Genomic DNA, 19,933 nt, shown 5'->3' with positions numbered 1-19,933 from the left:
TTTTTTTTTCTTTTTTCTTTTTGCGGTATGTGGGCCTCTCACTGTTGCGGCCTCTCCCGTTGCGGAGCACAGGCTCCGGATGCGCAGGCCCAGCGGCCATGGCTCACGGGCCCAGCCGCTCCGCGGCATATGGGATCCTCCCAGACCGGGGCACGAACCCGTATCCCCTGCATCAGCAGGCAGACTCTCAACCACTGCGCCAACAGGGAGGCCCTCAAAAATTTTTTAAATAAATAAATTTTTAAAATAAAACAAGAAAGTTCTTCCCTTCACACAGATGTATTTATAGGAATGAATTATTTCCATGCTTATATCTATAAATACATAAAAGAGGAATACAATCTACCATGAAGCAAAAAAGAAAAAAAAAACAGGACCCACCAGTTATACAGAGGAAAACCCTATCAGGGCACTTGGTCCAGTGGTAAACAGTTCTGAAGTTGGTCAGAGGTGGGGAATCATCTCCAATGCAGCCAGTAGCCCCCCCGCAAGGAGCGTCCTCATTGCAAAGCTGGGGGACCGTGCCGAGGCGTCTGTGAGTAAACGTGAGCTGAGCCTCAGGCCAGCTGCTGCTGAACTGTTCCCACCCTTCCCAGGTAAAACACCTGAATACGTACAAGGACTTGAAAGCCTAGAGGAAGGGCCGTGGAGCCTCACCAGCGACAGCACGCAGGCCGACTTGGTGCCTGCAGGCCAGCCAGGATGGTCCTGGCCCCGGGCGCTCTTCTGGAAGCTTTCCATTTCCCTGCCTGAGATACACCTCCTGTCCCGGCCCCCACTGCTTTTTTCCTTCCTCACCTCTGCCCGGGGAGAAATTCCAGCGGAAGGTATGGGTGACACATCCTCTTCTTTAGCAGGTGGCATCCTGGCAACTCCTGCAGAAAGTCCAGCAGAGCCCCAATCACACTGGGCCACCCACAAAGCCGTGGCCCCTCGCTCCTTCCCACCAGCACAGCCCGAGACTGCTCATGGGGCAGAGAATATGGCGTCAGGCACAGCTGCAGGGGCTCTTGCTGCCTGGAGTGGTGTTCATATTGACCTCAACACAGGAACACCTGGGGAGGGCTGGCCAGCAGGGTCAGGCTGCCCACGTCAGCCAATCCTCACCCCTCAGGGGCTCACCTCGCGGAAAATGGACCTCGCTGAACCGGCCAGGTCCAAGGAACAGGTGTGGGCTCCTGAGAGTCAGGATAGATAAGGGACTGCAGCTCCGGCTTGTTTTCTAATCATTTTATCTGGCCCATGAGTGGGAGACAACTTCAAGAAGACCCTCTCCTAATGAGAGGAACCCAGGAGTCAGGGAGAGGATGGGTGATGGTTGGAGACAGGGGCCTGGTGCCCCGGCTGCAGTGGAAGTCTCTGGAAGACCAGGCAGAGGGAGGCCGCACAGAGTGATGCCCAGGGTCACAGACCTGTCGGAGCTGCTGTTTGTTAGATCAAGACCTGCTCTGAGGTGCTCTGTGTCAGCTCTGAGTGACAGGCGATCTCGGGTACTCTGCAATGAGGGCTATGTGCACGGTTCCTGTGTGCCCAGCCCTGCCGTGCTATCTGCTCAGGGGAGCTCCATATCCTGGGAGGGGCCTGATCACGAGACCCCATGGGCTGCTGGGTAGTTGCACAGGTGAGCTCCATAACCTTGGAGTGGCGTGACCATGAGAGCCCCGTGGGCTGATGGGTACTTGCACAGGTGAGTTCCATAACCTGGCGTTGCCCTGACCACGAGAGCCCCGTGGGCTGCTGGGGACCTGGTAAAGGATGTCAGGACACTCAGTGAAGCCACCGAGGATATACATCCAGTAGTTCCTAATTCCTACACCCTGCTGGTCATTCTACCATCCACCAGGACATGGTATTCTGTATTAGACTTCAATGATGCCTTCTTCTGTATTCCATCGGTCCCAGAAAGGCTCTGCTGCCCTAGTAACCAGATTTGGGAATGGAGAAATGCTGCCGCCTTGTGGCCATTTCCCACAACAGCAGCTTTAAACCCAGTGCTAATGGTCACTAAATATTCACACTCACTGCAGGCCTGTGAATGACACCTGCCCTCAAAAACAATCCTGGGGTCGAAAATTGACCAAACAATTCAAAAGAGGGCAACCATCCAAGAAGACAATTTCAAGAGGTTAATTGTACTCTCCGTTTTTCTGTACGAGAAATTTAAAAGGCATGGAAAAATGCTCAACATTAGGAGTAATTAAAGATATGCCAATCCAAATTACAAAAACCTATCAGCTCACACCAGTCAGAATGGCCATCAGCAGAAATTCTGCAAACAATAAATGCTGAAGGGGTTTTGGAGAAATGCCTACCCTTGGTTCAACGTGGGACATGGTAAGAGCCAGTAATGAAAACAAAAATGAGGTGCCTTGTAAAGGTAAATACTGAGCTACGATTCAATCAAACATACCCACTGCGGGGCCTTTCACCTGAGGGGATGAGAATCAAAAAGACACAGGCTGGGCTTCACTGGTGGCGCAGTGGTTGAGAGTCCGCCTGCCAATGCAGGGGACACGGGTTCATGCCCCGGTTTGGGAAGATCCCACGTGCCACGTAGCGGCTGGTCCCGTGAGCTATGCCTGCTGGGCCTGCGCGTCCAGAGCCTGTGCTCTGCAATGGGAGGGTCCACGGCAGTGAGAGGCCCACGTACCGCAAAAAAAAAAAAAAAAGACACAGGCTGGCAATCCTGCACTCCAGCAATATTTACCATAGCCAACACTTGGAAGCTACGAAAATGTCCATCAACAGAGGAATGCACAAAGAAGAAGTGGTCCATGTACACAATGGAATATGACTCCAATTTAAAAAATATATAAATTCAATTTATAAAGCAAACATAAGTAAGGAGACATCAGCTTTTGGGGGCACATTCCACCCTAATATAAAACCGAGGAACACCACTGCCAGGATGGTCTGTTTCCCTAGTTACCGGATTGGGAAAAGCAGAAATGCTGCCGCCCTCTGGCCATTACCTGCAACAGCAGCTTTAAAACCTCTGCTAAGGGCCACTTCATATGCACCAGTACTGGAGGGCTGTGAATGAAACCTGCCCTCAAAATGTCTTGAGGGAGGTAATGGCCAAAGTATTTCTAAATGTCACACATACTTCACGAAAACAATTTGAAGAGGTAAGCCGTACTCACAGTTTGAAGAAAAAAAGGACATGCCAGAAAGCTCAATTTCAAGGGATTATGAGACGCATGCAAATCCAACCACAAAGTGGTATCAGCTCACACTAGTCAGAATAAACATCAGCAAAAATACTACAAACAATAAATGCTGGAAATGTTGTGGAGAATAGCATAAATTCAACTTTAAGTGGGACGTAACCTGGTAAGAGCCACTAATGAGAACAGAATGGAGGTGCCTCTACAAGGTAAACATTTTGCTACCATATGATCCAGCAGGCCCACTCCTGGGCCTATAACCTAAGAAGACAGAATTGGAAAGACACAGGCAGGCAAATGTGCATTGCCGCAGCATTACAATAGCCATGACATGGAAGCAACCGAAAACTCCATCAACAGATGAGTGGACAAAGAAGAACTGGTACATGTACAGACAGAATATTAGCCAAGGAAAGAAAGGACACAATGCCATTTGCAGCACCGTAGATGAGTCTAGAGGTAATCACGTGACTTGTAGTAAGTCAGAAAGAGAAAGACACATATCGTATGATATCACTTAGAGGTGTTACCGAAACATTGATACCAGTGAAGATATTTCCACAGAGAAGGGCAATCACAGATTCATTAAACAAACTTATGGTTCACCAATGGAAAGGTGTGAGGATTGGATACATTAGGATATTGGGGTTAACAGGCATATACCAACACAGGTGAAATATATAATCACCAAACACCTACGGAATACCAAGAGAGGACTACTCAACATTCTGTCATAACGTACATGGGAAAAGGATCCCAGCAAGAACAGATATATGTATATGTGTGAAAGAACCACATCTTGCACACCTACAACAAGCCAAACATTGTAATCAAACTTGCTGTGATAAAAAATAAAAATTAAATTTAAAAAACGAACAAGAAGTAGTGAGACAAACTTAAGGGGCTTTTTCCTGGCACGTTCCATTCTAAATTACAACCTACAACACGACTTCCATTGAGGCTCTGTTGCCCTAGTAACCAGATTTGGTAAAGGAGAACTGCTGCCACCTTGTGGCCGTTTCACACAACAGCAGCTTTAATCCCAGCGCTAATGGTCAGTTGATATTCAAAATAATTGCAGGCCTGTAAATGACACCTGCCCTTAAAACAAATCCTGGGGTCGTATATCGACCAAAACATTCAAAAGACGTCCATATTTCAAAACGACAGTTTCAAGAGGCATATTTTACGCACGTTTGTGTTCTGCTTCTTTTTATTGTTTTTGTTACAAAATGGGAATGGAAAAAGGCAACCCTCAGAATGGGAGGAAATATTTGCAAACGAATCAATGGACAAAGGTTTAATCTCCAATATATATAAACAGCTCATGCAGCTTAATATTCAAAAAACAAACAACCCAATACAAAAATGGGTAGAAGGTCTAAATAGACATTTCTTCAAAGAAGACACAGAGATGGCCAAGATGCACATGAAAAGCTGCTCAACATCACTAATTATTAGAGAAATGCAAGTCAAAACTACAATGAGGTATCCCCTCACACCTGTTAGAATGGGCATCGTCAGAAAATCTACAAACAACAAATGCTGGGGAGGGTGTGGACAAAAGGAACCCTCTTCCACTATTGGTGGGAATGTAAATTGATACAGTCACTATGGAGAACAGTATGGTGGTTCCTTAAAAAACTAAAAATAGAATTAACACATGATCCAGCAATCCCACTTCTGGGCATATACCCAGAGAAAACCATAAGTCAAAAAGACATAGTCACCACATTGTTCACTGCAGCACTATTTACAATAGCCAGGTAATGGAAGCAACCTAAATGCCCACAGACAGACGAATGGATAAAGATGTGGTACATATATAAAATGGAATATTACTCAGCCATACAAAGGAATGAAACTGGGTCATTTGTAGAGATGTCGATGGATCTAGAGACTGTCGAACAGAGTGAAGTAAATCAGAAAGAGAAAAACAAATATTGTATATTAATGCATATATGTGGAAGCTAGAAAAATGGTACAGATGAACCGGTTTGCAGGGCAGAAATAGAGACACAGAGGTAGAGAACAAACGTATGGACACCAAGGGGGGGAAGCCATGGTGTGGTGGTGGTGGGATGACTTGGGAGATTGGGATTGACCTGTATACATGTATATGTATGAAATAGATAACTAATAATAACCTGTTGTATAAATAAATAAATAAAATTAAATTTCAAAAAAAAATTTTTTTTTTCTTTTTTCTTTTTGCGGTATGTGGGCCTCTCACTGTTGCGGCCTCTCCCGTTGCGGAGCACAGGCTCCGGATGCGCAGGCCCAGCGGCCATGGCTCACGGGCCCAGCCGCTCCGCGGCATATGGGATCCTCCCAGACCGGGGCACGAACCCGTATCCCCTGCATCAGCAGGCGGACTCTCAACCACTGCGCCAACAGGGAGGCCCTCAAAAATTTTTTAAATAAATAAATTTTTAAAATAAAACAAGAAAGTTCTTCCCTTCACACAGATGTATTTATAGGAATGAATTATTTCCATGCTTATATCTATAAATACATAAAAGAGGAATACAATCTACCATGAAGCAAAAAAGAAAAAAAAAACAGGACCCACCAGTTATACAGAGGAAAACCCTATCAGGGCACTTGGTCCAGTGGTAAACAGTTCTGAAGTTGGTCAGAGGTGGGGAATCATCTCCAATGCAGCCAGTAGCCCCCCCGCAAGGAGCGTCCTCATTGCAAAGCTGGGGGACCGTGCCGAGGCGTCTGTGAGTAAACGTGAGCTGAGCCTCAGGCCAGCTGCTGCTGAACTGTTCCCACCCTTCCCAGGTAAAACACCTGAATACGTACAAGGACTTGAAAGCCTAGAGGAAGGGCCGTGGAGCCTCACCAGCGACAGCACGCAGGCCGACTTGGTGCCTGCAGGCCAGCCAGGATGGTCCTGGCCCCGGGCGCTCTTCTGGAAGCTTTCCATTTCCCTGCCTGAGATACACCTCCTGTCCCGGCCCCCACTGCTTTTTTCCTTCCTCACCTCTGCCCGGGGAGAAATTCCAGCGGAAGGTATGGGTGACACATCCTCTTCTTTAGCAGGTGGCATCCTGGCAACTCCTGCAGGAAGTCCAGCAGAGCCCCAATCACACCGGGCCACCCACAAAGCCGTGGCCCCTCGCTCCTTCCCACCAGCACAGCCCGAGACTGCTCATGGGGCAGAGAATATGGCGTCAGGCACAGCTGCAGGGGCTCTTGCTGCCTGGAGTGGTGTTCATATTGACCTCAACACAGGAACACCTGGGGAGGGCTGGCCAGCAGGGTCAGGCTGCCCACGTCAGCCAATCCTCACCCCTCAGGGGCTCACCTCGCGGAAAATGGACCTCGCTGAACCGGCCAGGTCCAAGGAACAGGTGTGGGCTCCTGAGAGTCAGGATAGATAAGGGACTGCAGCTCCGGCTTGTTTTCTAATCATTTTATCTGGCCCATGAGTGGGAGACAACTTCAAGAAGACCCTCTCCTAATGAGAGGAACCCAGGAGTCAGGGAGAGGATGGGTGATGGTTGGAGACAGGGGCCTGGTGCCCCGGCTGCAGTGGAAGTCTCTGGAAGACCAGGCAGAGGGAGGCCGCACAGAGTGATGCCCAGGGTCACAGACCTGTCGGAGCTGCTGTTTGTTAGATCAAGACCTGCTCTGAGGTGCTCTGTGTCAGCTCTGAGTGACAGGCGATCTCGGGTACTCTGCAATGAGGGCTATGTGCACGGTTCCTGTGTGCCCAGCCCTGCCGTGGTATCTGCTCAGGGGAGCTCCATATCCTGGGAGGGGCCTGATCACGAGACCCCATGGGCTGCTGGGTAGTTGCACAGGTGAGCTCCATAACCTTGGAGTGGCGTGACCATGAGAGCCCCGTGGGCTGATGGGTCGTTGCACAGGTGAGTTCCATAACCTGGCGTTGCCCTGACCACGAGAGCCCCGTGGGCTGCTGGGGACCTGGTAAAGGATGTCAGGACACTCAGTGAAGCCACCGAGGATATACATCCAGTAGTTCCTAATTCCTACACCCTGCTGGTCATTCTACCATCCACCAGGACATGGTATTCTGTATTAGACTTCAATGATGCCTTCTTCTGTATTCCATCGGTCCCAGAAAGGCTCTGCTGCCCTAGCAACCAGATTTGGGAATGGAGAAATGCTGCCGCCTTGTGGCCATTTCCCACAACAGCAGCTTTAAACCCAGTGCTAATGGTCACTAAATATTCACACTCACTGCAGGCCTGTGAATGACACCTGCCCTCAAAAACAATCCTGGGGTCGAAAATTGACCAAACAATTCAAAAGAGGGCAACCATCCAAGAAGACAATTTCAAGAGGTTAATTGTACTCTCCGTTTTTCTGTACGAGAAATTTAAAAGGCATGGAAAAATGCTCAACATTAGGAGTAATTAAAGATATGCAAATCCAAATTACAAAAACCTATCAGCTCACACCAGTCAGAATGGCCATCAGCAGAAATTCTGCAAACAATAAATGCTGAAGGGGTTTTGGAGAAATGCCTACCCTTGGTTCAACGTGGGACATGGTAAGAGCCAGTAATGAAAACAAAAATGAGGTGCCTTGTAAAGGTAAATACTGAGCTACGATTCAATCAAACATACCCACTGCGGGGCCTTTCACCTGAGGGGATGAGAATCAAAAAGACACAGGCTGGGCTTCACTGGTGGCGCAGTGGTTGAGAGTCCGCCTGCCAATGCAGGGGACACGGGTTCATGCCCCGGTTTGGGAAGATCCCACGTGCCACGTAGCGGCTGGTCCCGTGAGCTATGCCTGCTGGGCCTGCGCGTCCGGAGCCTGTGCTCTGCAATGGGAGGGTCCACGGCAGTGAGAGGCCCACGTACCGCAAAAAAAAAAAAAAAAAAAGACACAGGCTGGCAATCCTGCACTCCAGCAATATTTACCATAGCCAACACTTGGAAGCTACGAAAATGTCCATCAACAGAGGAATGCACAAAGAAGAAGTGGTCCATGTACACAATGGAATATGACTCCAATTTAAAAAATATATAAATTCAATTTATAAAGCAAACATAAGTAAGGAGACATCAGCTTTTGGGGGCACATTCCACCCTAATATAAAACCGAGGAACACCACTGCCAGGATGGTCTGTTTCCCTAGTTACCGGATTGGGAAAAGCAGAAATGCTGCCGCCCTCTGGCCATTACCTGCAACAGCAGCTTTAAAACCTCTGCTAAGGGCCACTTCATATGCACCAGTACTGGAGGGCTGTGAATGAAACCTGCCCTCAAAATGTCTTGAGGGAGGTAATGGCCAAAGTATTTCTAAATGTCACACATACTTCACGAAAACAATTTGAAGAGGTAAGCCGTACTCACAGTTTGAAGAAAAAAAGGACATGCCAGAAAGCTCAATTTCAAGGGATTATGAGACGCATGCAAATCCAACCACAAAGTGGTATCAGCTCACACTAGTCAGAATAAACATCAGCAAAAATACTACAAACAATAAATGCTGGAAATGTTGTGGAGAATAGCATAAATTCAACTTTAAGTGGGACGTAACCTGGTAAGAGCCACTAATGAGAACAGAATGGAGGTGCCTCTACAAGGTAAACATTTTGCTACCATATGATCCAGCAGGCCCACTCCTGGGCCTATAACCTAAGAAGACAGAATTGGAAAGACACAGGCAGGCAAATGTGCATTGCCGCAGCATTACAATAGCCATGACATGGAAGCAACCGAAAACTCCATCAACAGATGAGTGGACAAAGAAGAACTGGTACATGTACAGACAGAATATTAGCCAAGGAAAGAAAGGACACAATGCCATTTGCAGCACCGTAGATGAGTCTAGAGGTAATCACGTGACTTGTAGTAAGTCAGAAAGAGAAAGACACATATCGTATGATATCACTTAGAGGTGTTACCGAAACATTGATACCAGTGAAGATATTTCCACAGAGAAGGGCAATCACAGATTCATTAAACAAACTTATGGTTCACCAATGGAAAGGTGTGAGGATTGGATACATTAGGATATTGGGGTTAACAGGCATATACCAACACAGGTGAAATATATAATCACCAAACACCTACGGAATACCAAGAGAGGACTACTCAACATTCTGTCATAACGTACATGGGAAAAGGATCCCAGCAAGAACAGATATATGTATATGTGTGAAAGAACCACATCTTGCACACCTACAACAAGCCAAACATTGTAATCAAACTTGCTGTGATAAAAAATAAAAATTAAATTTAAAAAACGAACAAGAAGTAGTGAGACAAACTTAAGGGGCTTTTTCCTGGCACGTTCCATTCTAAATTACAACCTACAACACGACTTCCATTGAGGCTCTGTTGCCCTAGTAACCAGATTTGGTAAAGGAGAACTGCTGCCACCTTGTGGCCGTTTCACACAACAGCAGCTTTAATCCCAGCGCTAATGGTCAGTTGATATTCAAAATAATTGCAGGCCTGTAAATGACACCTGCCCTTAAAACAAATCCTGGGGTCGTATATCGACCAAAACATTCAAAAGACGTCCATATTTCAAAACGACAGTTTCAAGAGGCATATTTTACGCACGTTTGTGTTCTGCTTCTTTTTATTGTTTTTGTTACAAAATGGGAATGGAAAAAGGCAACCCTCAGAATGGGAGGAAATATTTGCAAACGAATCAATGGACAAAGGTTTAATCTCCAATATATATAAACAGCTCATGCAGCTTAATATTCAAAAAACAAACAACCCAATACAAAAATGGGTAGAAGATCTAAATAGACATTTCTTCAAAGAAGACACAGAGATGGCCAAGATGCACATGAAAAGCTGCTCAACATCACTAATTATTAGAGAAATGCAAGTCAAAACTACAATGAGGTATCCCCTCACACCTGTTAGAATGGGCATCGTCAGAAAATCTACAAACAACAAATGCTGGGGAGGGTGTGGACAAAAGGAACCCTCTTCCACTATTGGTGGGAATGTAAATTGATACAGTCACTATGGAGAACAGTATGGTGGTTCCTTAAAAAACTAAAAATAGAATTAACACATGATCCAGCAATCCCACTTCTGGGCATATACCCAGAGAAAACCATAAGTCAAAAAGACATAGTCACCACATTGTTCACTGCAGCACTATTTACAATAGCCAGGTAATGGAAGCAACCTAAATGCCCACAGACAGACGAATGGATAAAGATGTGGTACATATATAAAATGGAATATTACTCAGCCATACAAAGGAATGAAACTGGGTCATTTGTAGAGATGTCGATGGATCTAGAGACTGTCGAACAGAGTGAAGTAAATCAGAAAGAGAAAAACAAATATTGTATATTAATGCATATATGTGGAAGCTAGAAAAATGGTACAGATGAACCGGTTTGCAGGGCAGAAATAGAGACACAGAGGTAGAGAACAAACGTATGGACACCAAGGGGGGGAAGCCATGGTGTGGTGGTGGTGGGATGACTTGGGAGATTGGGATTGACCTGTATACATGTATATGTATGAAATAGATAACTAATAATAACCTGTTGTATAAATAAATAAATAAAATTAAATTTCAAAAAAAAATTTTTTTTTTCTTTTTTCTTTTTGCGGTATGTGGGCCTCTCACTGTTGCGGCCTCTCCCGTTGCGGAGCACAGGCTCCGGATGCGCAGGCCCAGCGGCCATGGCTCACGGGCCCAGCCGCTCCGCGGCATATGGGATCCTCCCAGACCGGGGCACGAACCCGTATCCCCTGCATCAGCAGGCGGACTCTCAACCACTGCGCCAACAGGGAGGCCCTCAAAAATTTTTTAAATAAATAAATTTTTAAAATAAAACAAGAAAGTTCTTCCCTTCACACAGATGTATTTATAGGAATGAATTATTTCCATGCTTATATCTATAAATACATAAAAGAGGAATACAATCTACCATGAAGCAAAAAAGAAAAAAAAAACAGGACCCACCAGTTATACAGAGGAAAACCCTATCAGGGCACTTGGTCCAGTGGTAAACAGTTCTGAAGTTGGTCAGAGGTGGGGAATCATCTCCAATGCAGCCAGTAGCCCCCCCGCAAGGAGCGTCCTCATTGCAAAGCTGGGGGACCGTGCCGAGGCGTCTGTGAGTAAACGTGAGCTGAGCCTCAGGCCAGCTGCTGCTGAACTGTTCCCACCCTTCCCAGGTAAAACACCTGAATACGTACAAGGACTTGAAAGCCTAGAGGAAGGGCCGTGGAGCCTCACCAGCGACAGCACGCAGGCCGACTTGGTGCCTGCAGGCCAGCCAGGATGGTCCTGGCCCCGGGCGCTCTTCTGGAAGCTTTCCATTTCCCTGCCTGAGATACACCTCCTGTCCCGGCCCCCACTGCTTTTTTCCTTCCTCACCTCTGCCCGGGGAGAAATTCCAGCGGAAGGTATGGGTGACACATCCTCTTCTTTAGCAGGTGGCATCCTGGCAACTCCTGCAGGAAGTCCAGCAGAGCCCCAATCACACCGGGCCACCCACAAAGCCGTGGCCCCTCGCTCCTTCCCACCAGCACAGCCCGAGACTGCTCATGGGGCAGAGAATATGGCGTCAGGCACAGCTGCAGGGGCTCTTGCTGCCTGGAGTGGTGTTCATATTGACCTCAACACAGGAACACCTGGGGAGGGCTGGCCAGCAGGGTCAGGCTGCCCACGTCAGCCAATCCTCACCCCTCAGGGGCTCACCTCGCGGAAAATGGACCTCGCTGAACCGGCCAGGTCCAAGGAACAGGTGTGGGCTCCTGAGAGTCAGGATAGATAAGGGACTGCAGCTCCGGCTTGTTTTCTAATCATTTTATCTGGCCCATGAGTGGGAGACAACTTCAAGAAGACCCTCTCCTAATGAGAGGAACCCAGGAGTCAGGGAGAGGATGGGTGATGGTTGGAGACAGGGGCCTGGTGCCCCGGCTGCAGTGGAAGTCTCTGGAAGACCAGGCAGAGGGAGGCCGCACAGAGTGATGCCCAGGGTCACAGACCTGTCGGAGCTGCTGTTTGTTAGATCAAGACCTGCTCTGAGGTGCTCTGTGTCAGCTCTGAGTGACAGGCGATCTCGGGTACTCTGCAATGAGGGCTATGTGCACGGTTCCTGTGTGCCCAGCCCTGCCGTGCTATCTGCTCAGGGGAGCTCCATATCCTGGGAGGGGCCTGATCACGAGACCCCATGGGCTGCTGGGTAGTTGCACAGGTGAGCTCCATAACCTTGGAGTGGCGTGACCATGAGAGCCCCGTGGGCTGATGGGTCGTTGCACAGGTGAGTTCCATAACCTGGCGTTGCCCTGACCACGAGAGCCCCGTGGGCTGCTGGGGACCTGGTAAAGGATGTCAGGACACTCAGTGAAGCCACCGAGGATATACATCCAGTAGTTCCTAATTCCTACACCCTGCTGGTCATTCTACCATCCACCAGGACATGGTATTCTGTATTAGACTTCAATGATGCCTTCTTCTGTATTCCATCGGTCCCAGAAAGGCTCTGCTGCCCTAGTAACCAGATTTGGGAATGGAGAAATGCTGCCGCCTTGTGGCCATTTCCCACAACAGCAGCTTTAAACCCAGTGCTAATGGTCACTAAATATTCACACTCACTGCAGGCCTGTGAATGACACCTGCCCTCAAAAACAATCCTGGGGTCGAAAATTGACCAAACAATTCAAAAGAGGGCAACCATCCAAGAAGACAATTTCAAGAGGTTAATTGTACTCTCCGTTTTTCTGTACGAGAAATTTAAAAGGCATGGAAAAATGCTCAACATTAGGAGTAATTAAAGATATGCAAATCCAAATTACAAAAACCTATCAGCTCACACCAGTCAGAATGGCCATCAGCAGAAATTCTGCAAACAATAAATGCTGAAGGGGTTTTGGAGAAATGCCTACCCTTGGTTCAACGTGGGACATGGTAAGAGCCAGTAATGAAAACAAAAATGAGGTGCCTTGTAAAGGTAAATACTGAGCTACGATTCAATCAAACATACCCACTGCGGGGCCTTTCACCTGAGGGGATGAGAATCAAAAAGACACAGGCTGGGCTTCACTGGTGGCGCAGTGGTTGAGAGTCCGCCTGCCAATGCAGGGGACACGGGTTCATGCCCCGGTTTGGGAAGATCCCACGTGCCACGTAGCGGCTGGTCCCGTGAACTATGCCTGCTGGGCCTGCGCGTCCGGAGCCTGTGCTCTGCAATGGGAGGGTCCACGGCAGTGAGAGGCCCACGTACCGCAAAAAAAAAAAAAAAAGACACAGGCTGGCAATCCTGCACTCCAGCAATATTTACCATAGCCAACACTTGGAAGCTACGAAAATGTCCATCAACAGAGGAATGCACAAAGAAGAAGTGGTCCATGTACACAATGGAATATGACTCCAATTTAAAAAATATATAAATTCAATTTATAAAGCAAACATAAGTAAGGAGACATCAGCTTTTGGGGGCACATTCCACCCTAATATAAAACCGAGGAACACCACTGCCAGGATGGTCTGTTTCCCTAGTTACCGGATTGGGAAAAGCAGAAATGCTGCCGCCCTCTGGCCATTACCTGCAACAGCAGCTTTAAAACCTCTGCTAAGGGCCACTTCATATGCACCAGTACTGGAGGGCTGTGAATGAAACCTGCCCTCAAAATGTCTTGAGGGAGGTAATGGCCAAAGTATTTCTAAATGTCACACATACTTCACGAAAACAATTTGAAGAGGTAAGCCGTACTCACAGTTTGAAGAAAAAAAGGACATGCCAGAAAGCTCAATTTCAAGGGATTATGAGACGCATGCAAATCCAACCACAAAGTGGTATCAGCTCACACTAGTCAGAATAAACATCAGCAAAAATACTACAAACAATAAATGCTGGAAATGTTGTGGAGAATAGCATAAATTCAACTTTAAGTGGGACGTAACCTGGTAAGAGCCACTAATGAGAACAGAATGGAGGTGCCTCTACAAGGTAAACATTTTGCTACCATATGATCCAGCAGGCCCACTCCTGGGCCTATAACCTAAGAAGACAGAATTGGAAAGACACAGGCAGGCAAATGTGCATTGCCGCAGCATTACAATAGCCATGACATGGAAGCAACCGAAAACTCCATCAACAGATGAGTGGACAAAGAAGAACTGGTACATGTACAGACAGAATATTAGCCAAGGAAAGAAAGGACACAATGCCATTTGCAGCACCGTAGATGAGTCTAGAGGTAATCACGTGACTTGTAGTAAGTCAGAAAGAGAAAGACACATATCGTATGATATCACTTAGAGGTGTTACCGAAACATTGATACCAGTGAAGATATTTCCACAGAGAAGGGCAATCACAGATTCATTAAACAAACTTATGGTTCACCAATGGAAAGGTGTGAGGATTGGATACATTAGGATATTGGGGTTAACAGGCATATACCAACACAGGTGAAATATATAATCACCAAACACCTACGGAATACCAAGAGAGGACTACTCAACATTCTGTCATAACGTACATGGGAAAAGGATCCCAGCAAGAACAGATATATGTATATGTGTGAAAGAACCACATCTTGCACACCTACAACAAGCCAAACATTGTAATCAAACTTGCTGTGATAAAAAATAAAAATTAAATTTAAAAAACGAACAAGAAGTAGTGAGACAAACTTAAGGGGCTTTTTCCTGGCACGTTCCATTCTAAATTACAACCTACAACACGACTTCCATTGAGGCTCTGTTGCCCTAGTAACCAGATTTGGTAAAGGAGAACTGCTGCCACCTTGTGGCCGTTTCACACAACAGCAGCTTTAATCCCAGCGCTAATGGTCAGTTGATATTCAAAATAATTGCAGGCCTGTAAATGACACCTGCCCTTAAAACAAATCCTGGGGTCGTATATCGACCAAAACATTCAAAAGACGTCCATATTTCAAAACGACAGTTTCAAGAGGCATATTTTACGCACGTTTGTGTTCTGCTTCTTTTTATTGTTTTTGTTACAAAATGGGAATGGAAAAAGGCAACCCTCAGAATGGGAGGAAATATTTGCAAACGAATCAATGGACAAAGGTTTAATCTCCAATATATATAAACAGCTCATGCAGCTTAATATTCAAAAAACAAACAACCCAATACAAAAATGGGTAGAAGATCTAAATAGACATTTCTTCAAAGAAGACACAGAGATGGCCAAGATGCACATGAAAAGCTGCTCAACATCACTAATTATTAGAGAAATGCAAGTCAAAACTACAATGAGGTATCCCCTCACACCTGTTAGAATGGGCATCGTCAGAAAATCTACAAACAACAAATGCTGGGGAGGGTGTGGACAAAAGGAACCCTCTTCCACTATTGGTGGGAATGTAAATTGATACAGTCACTATGGAGAACAGTATGGTGGTTCCTTAAAAAACTAAAAATAGAATTAACACATGATCCAGCAATCCCACTTCTGGGCATATACCCAGAGAAAACCATAAGTCAAAAAGACATAGTCACCACATTGTTCACTGCAGCACTATTTACAATAGCCAGGTAATGGAAGCAACCTAAATGCCCACAGACAGACGAATGGATAAAGATGTGGTACATATATAAAATGGAATATTACTCAGCCATACAAAGGAATGAAACTGGGTCATTTGTAGAGATGTCGATGGATCTAGAGACTGTCGAACAGAGTGAAGTAAATCAGAAAGAGAAAAACAAATATTGTATATTAATGCATATATGTGGAAGCTAGAAAAATGGTACAGATGAACCGGTTTGCAGGGCAGAAATAGAGACACAGAGGTAGAGAACAAACGTATGGACACCAAGGGGGGGAAGCCATGGTGTGGTGGTGGTGGGATGACTTGGGAGATTGGGATTGACCTGTATACATGTATATGTATGAAATAGATAACTAATAATAACCTGTTGTATAAATAAATAAATAAAATTAAATTTCAAAAATTTTTAAAATAGATAAATTTTTAAAATAAAACAAGAAAGTTCTTCCCTTCACACAGATGTATTTATAGGAATGAATTATTTCCATGCTTATATCTATAAATACATAAAAGAGGAATACAATCTACCATGAAGCAAAAAAGAAAAAAAAACAGGACCCACCAGTTATACAGAGGAAAACCCTATCAGGGCACTTGGTCCAGTGGTAAACAGTTCTGAAGTTGGTCAGAGGTGAGGAATCATCTCCAATGCAGCCAGTAGCCCCCCCGCAAGGAGCGTCCTCATTGCAAAGCTGGGGGACCGTGCCGAGGCGTCTGTGAGTAAACGTGAGCTGAGCCTCAGGCCAGCTGCTGCTGAACTGTTCCCACCCTTCCCAGGTAAAACACCTGAATACGTACAAGGACTTGAAAGCCTAGAGGAAGGGCCGTGGAGCCTCACCAGCGACAGCACGCAGGCCGACTTGGTGCCTGCAGGCCAGCCAGGATGGTCCTGGCCCCGGGCGCTCTTCTGGAAGCTTTCCATTTCCCTGCCTGAGATACACCTCCTGTCCCGGCCCCCACTGCTTTTTTCCTTCCTCACCTCTGCCCGGGGAGAAATTCCAGCGGAAGGTATGGGTGACACATCCTCTTCTTTAGCAGGTGGCATCCTGGCAACTCCTGCAGAAAGTCCAGCAGAGCCCCAATCACACCGGGCCACCCACAAAGCCGTGGCCCCTCGCTCCTTCCCACCAGCACAGCCCGAGACTGCTCATGGGGCAGAGAATATGGCATCAGGCACAGCTGCAGGGGCTCTTGCTGCCTGGAGTGGTGTTCATATTGACCTCAACACAGGAACACCTGGGGAGGGCTGGCCAGCAGGGTCAGGCTGCCCACGTCAGCCAATCCTCACCCCTCAGGGGCTCACCTCGCGGAAAATGGACCTCGCTGAACCGGCCAGGTCCAAGGAACAGGTGTGGGCTCCTGAGAGTCAGGATAGATAAGGGACTGCAGCTCCGGCTTGTTTTCTAATCATTTTATCTGGCCCATGAGTGGGAGACAACTTCAAGAAGACCCTCTCCTAATGAGAGGAACCCAGGAGTCAGGGAGAGGATGGGTGATGGTTGGAGACAGGGGCCTGGTGCCCCGGCTGCAGTGGAAGTCTCTGGAAGACCAGGCAGAGGGAGGCCGCACAGAGTGATGCCCAGGGTCACAGACCTGTCGGAGCTGCTGTTTGTTAGATCAAGACCTGCTCTGAGGTGCTCTGTGTCAGCTCTGAGTGACAGGCGATCTCGGGTACTCTGCAATGAGGGCTATGTGCACGGTTCCTGTGTGCCCAGCCCTGCCGTGCTATCTGCTCAGGGGAGCTCCATATCCTGGGAGGGGCCTGATCACAAGACCCCATGGGCTGCTGGGTAGTTGCACAGGTGAGCTCCATAACCTTGGAGTGGCGTGACCATGAGAGCCCCGTGGGCTGATGGGTACTTGCACAGGTGAGTTCCATAACCTGGCGTTGCCCTGACCACGAGAGCCCCGTGGGCTGCTGGGGACCTGGTAAAGGATGTCAGGACACTCAGTGAAGCCACCGAGGATATACATCCAGTAGTTCCTAATTCCTACACCCTGCTGGTCATTCTACCATCCACCAGGACATGGTATTCTGTATTAGACTTCAATGATGCCTTCTTCTGTATTCCATCGGTCCCAGAAAGGCTCTGCTGCCCTAGCAACCAGATTTGGGAATGGAGAAATGCTGCCGCCTTGTGGCCATTTCCCACAACAGCAGCTTTAAACCCAGTGCTAATGGTCACTAAATATTCACACTCACTGCAGGCCTGTGAATGACACCTGCCCTCAAAAACAATCCTGGGGTCGAAAATTGACCAAACAATTCAAAAGAGGGCAACCATCCAAGAAGACAATTTCAAGAGGTTAATTGTACTCTCCGTTTTTCTGTACGAGAAATTTAAAAGGCATGGAAAAATGCTCAACATTAGGAGTAATTAAAGATATGCAAATCCAAATTACAAAAACCTATCAGCTCACACCAGTCAGAATGGCCATCAGCAGAAATTCTGCAAACAATAAATGCTGAAGGGGTTTTGGAGAAATGCCTACCCTTGGTTCAACGTGGGACATGGTAAGAGCCAGTAATGAAAACAAAAATGAGGTGCCTTGTAAAGGTAAATACTGAGCTACGATTCAATCAAACATACCCACTGCGGGGCCTATCACCTGAGGGGATGAGAATCAAAAAGACACAGGCTGGGCTTCACTGGTGGCGCAGTGGTTGAGAGTCCGCCTGCCAATGCAGGGGACACGGGTTCATGCCCCGGTTTGGGAAGATCCCACGTGCCACGTAGCGGCTGGTCCCGTGAGCTATGCCTGCTGGGCCTGCGCGTCCGGAGCCTGTGCTCTGCAATGGGAGGGTCCACGGCAGTGAGAGGCCCACGTACCGCAAAAAAAAAAAAAAAAAAAAGACACAGGCTGGCAATCCTGCACTCCAGCAATATTTACCATAGCCAACACTTGGAAGCTACGAAAATGTCCATCAACAGAGGAATGCACAAAGAAGAAGTGGTCCATGTACACAATGGAATATGACTCCAATTTAAAAAATATATAAATTCAATTTATAAAACAAACATAAGTAAGGAGACATCAGCTTTTGGGGGCACATTCCACCCTAATATAAAACCGAGGAACACCACTGCCAGGATGGTCTGTTTCCCTAGTTACCGGATTGGGAAAAGCAGAAATGCTGCCGCCCTCTGGCCATTACCTGCAACAGCAGCTTTAAAACCTCTGCTAAGGGCCACTTCATATGCACCAGTACTGGAGGGCTGTGAATGAAACCTGCCCTCAAACTGTCTTGAGGGAGGTAATGGCCAAAGTATTTCTAAATGTCACACATACTTCACGAAAACAATTTGAAGAGGTAAGCCGTACTCACAGTTTGAAGAAAAAAAGGACATGCCAGAAAGCTCAATTTCAAGGGATTATGAGACGCATGCAAATCCAACCACAAAGTGGTATCAGCTCACACTAGTCAGAATAAACATCAGCAAAAATACTACAAACAATAAATGCTGGAAATGTTGTGGAGAATAGCATAAAGTCAACTTTAAGTGGGACGTAACCTGGTAAGAGCCACTAATGAGAACAGAATGGAGGTGCCTCTACAAGGTAAACATTTTGCTACCATATGATCCAGCAGGCCCACTCCTGGGCCTATAACCTAAGAAGACAGAATTGGAAAGACACAGGCAGGCAAATGTGCATTGCCGCAGCATTACAATAGCCATGACATGGAAGCAACCGAAAACTCCATCAACAGATGAGTGGACAAAGAAGAACTGGTACATGTACAGACAGAATATTAGCCAAGGAAAGAAAGGACACAATGCCATTTGCAGCACCGTAGATGAGTCTAGAGGTAATCACGTGACTTGTAGTAAGTCAGAAAGAGAAAGACACATATCGTATGATATCACTTAGAGGTGTTACCGAAACATTGATACCAGTGAAGATATTTCCACAGAGAAGGGCAATCACAGATTCATTAAACAAACTTATGGTTCACCAATGGAAAGGTGTGAGGATTGGATACATTAGGATATTGGGGTTAACAGGCATATACCAACACAGGTGAAATATATAATCACCAAACACCTACGGAATACCAAGAGAGGACTACTCAACATTCTGTCATAACGTACATGGGAAAAGGATCCCAGCAAGAACAGATATATGTATATGTGTGAAAGAACCACATCTTGCACACCTACAACAAGCCAAACATTGTAATCAAACTTGCTGTGATAAAAAATAAAAATTAAATTTAAAAAACGAACAAGAAGTAGTGAGACAAACTTAAGGGGCTTTTTCC

Source organism: Mesoplodon bidens (genome assembly GCF_964165515.1).
Source record: "Mesoplodon bidens genome assembly, chromosome: 8".
NCBI classification, from domain to species: domain Eukaryota; kingdom Metazoa; phylum Chordata; class Mammalia; order Artiodactyla; family Ziphiidae; genus Mesoplodon; species Mesoplodon bidens.
Note: the sequence above shows the minus strand (reverse complement) of the source record.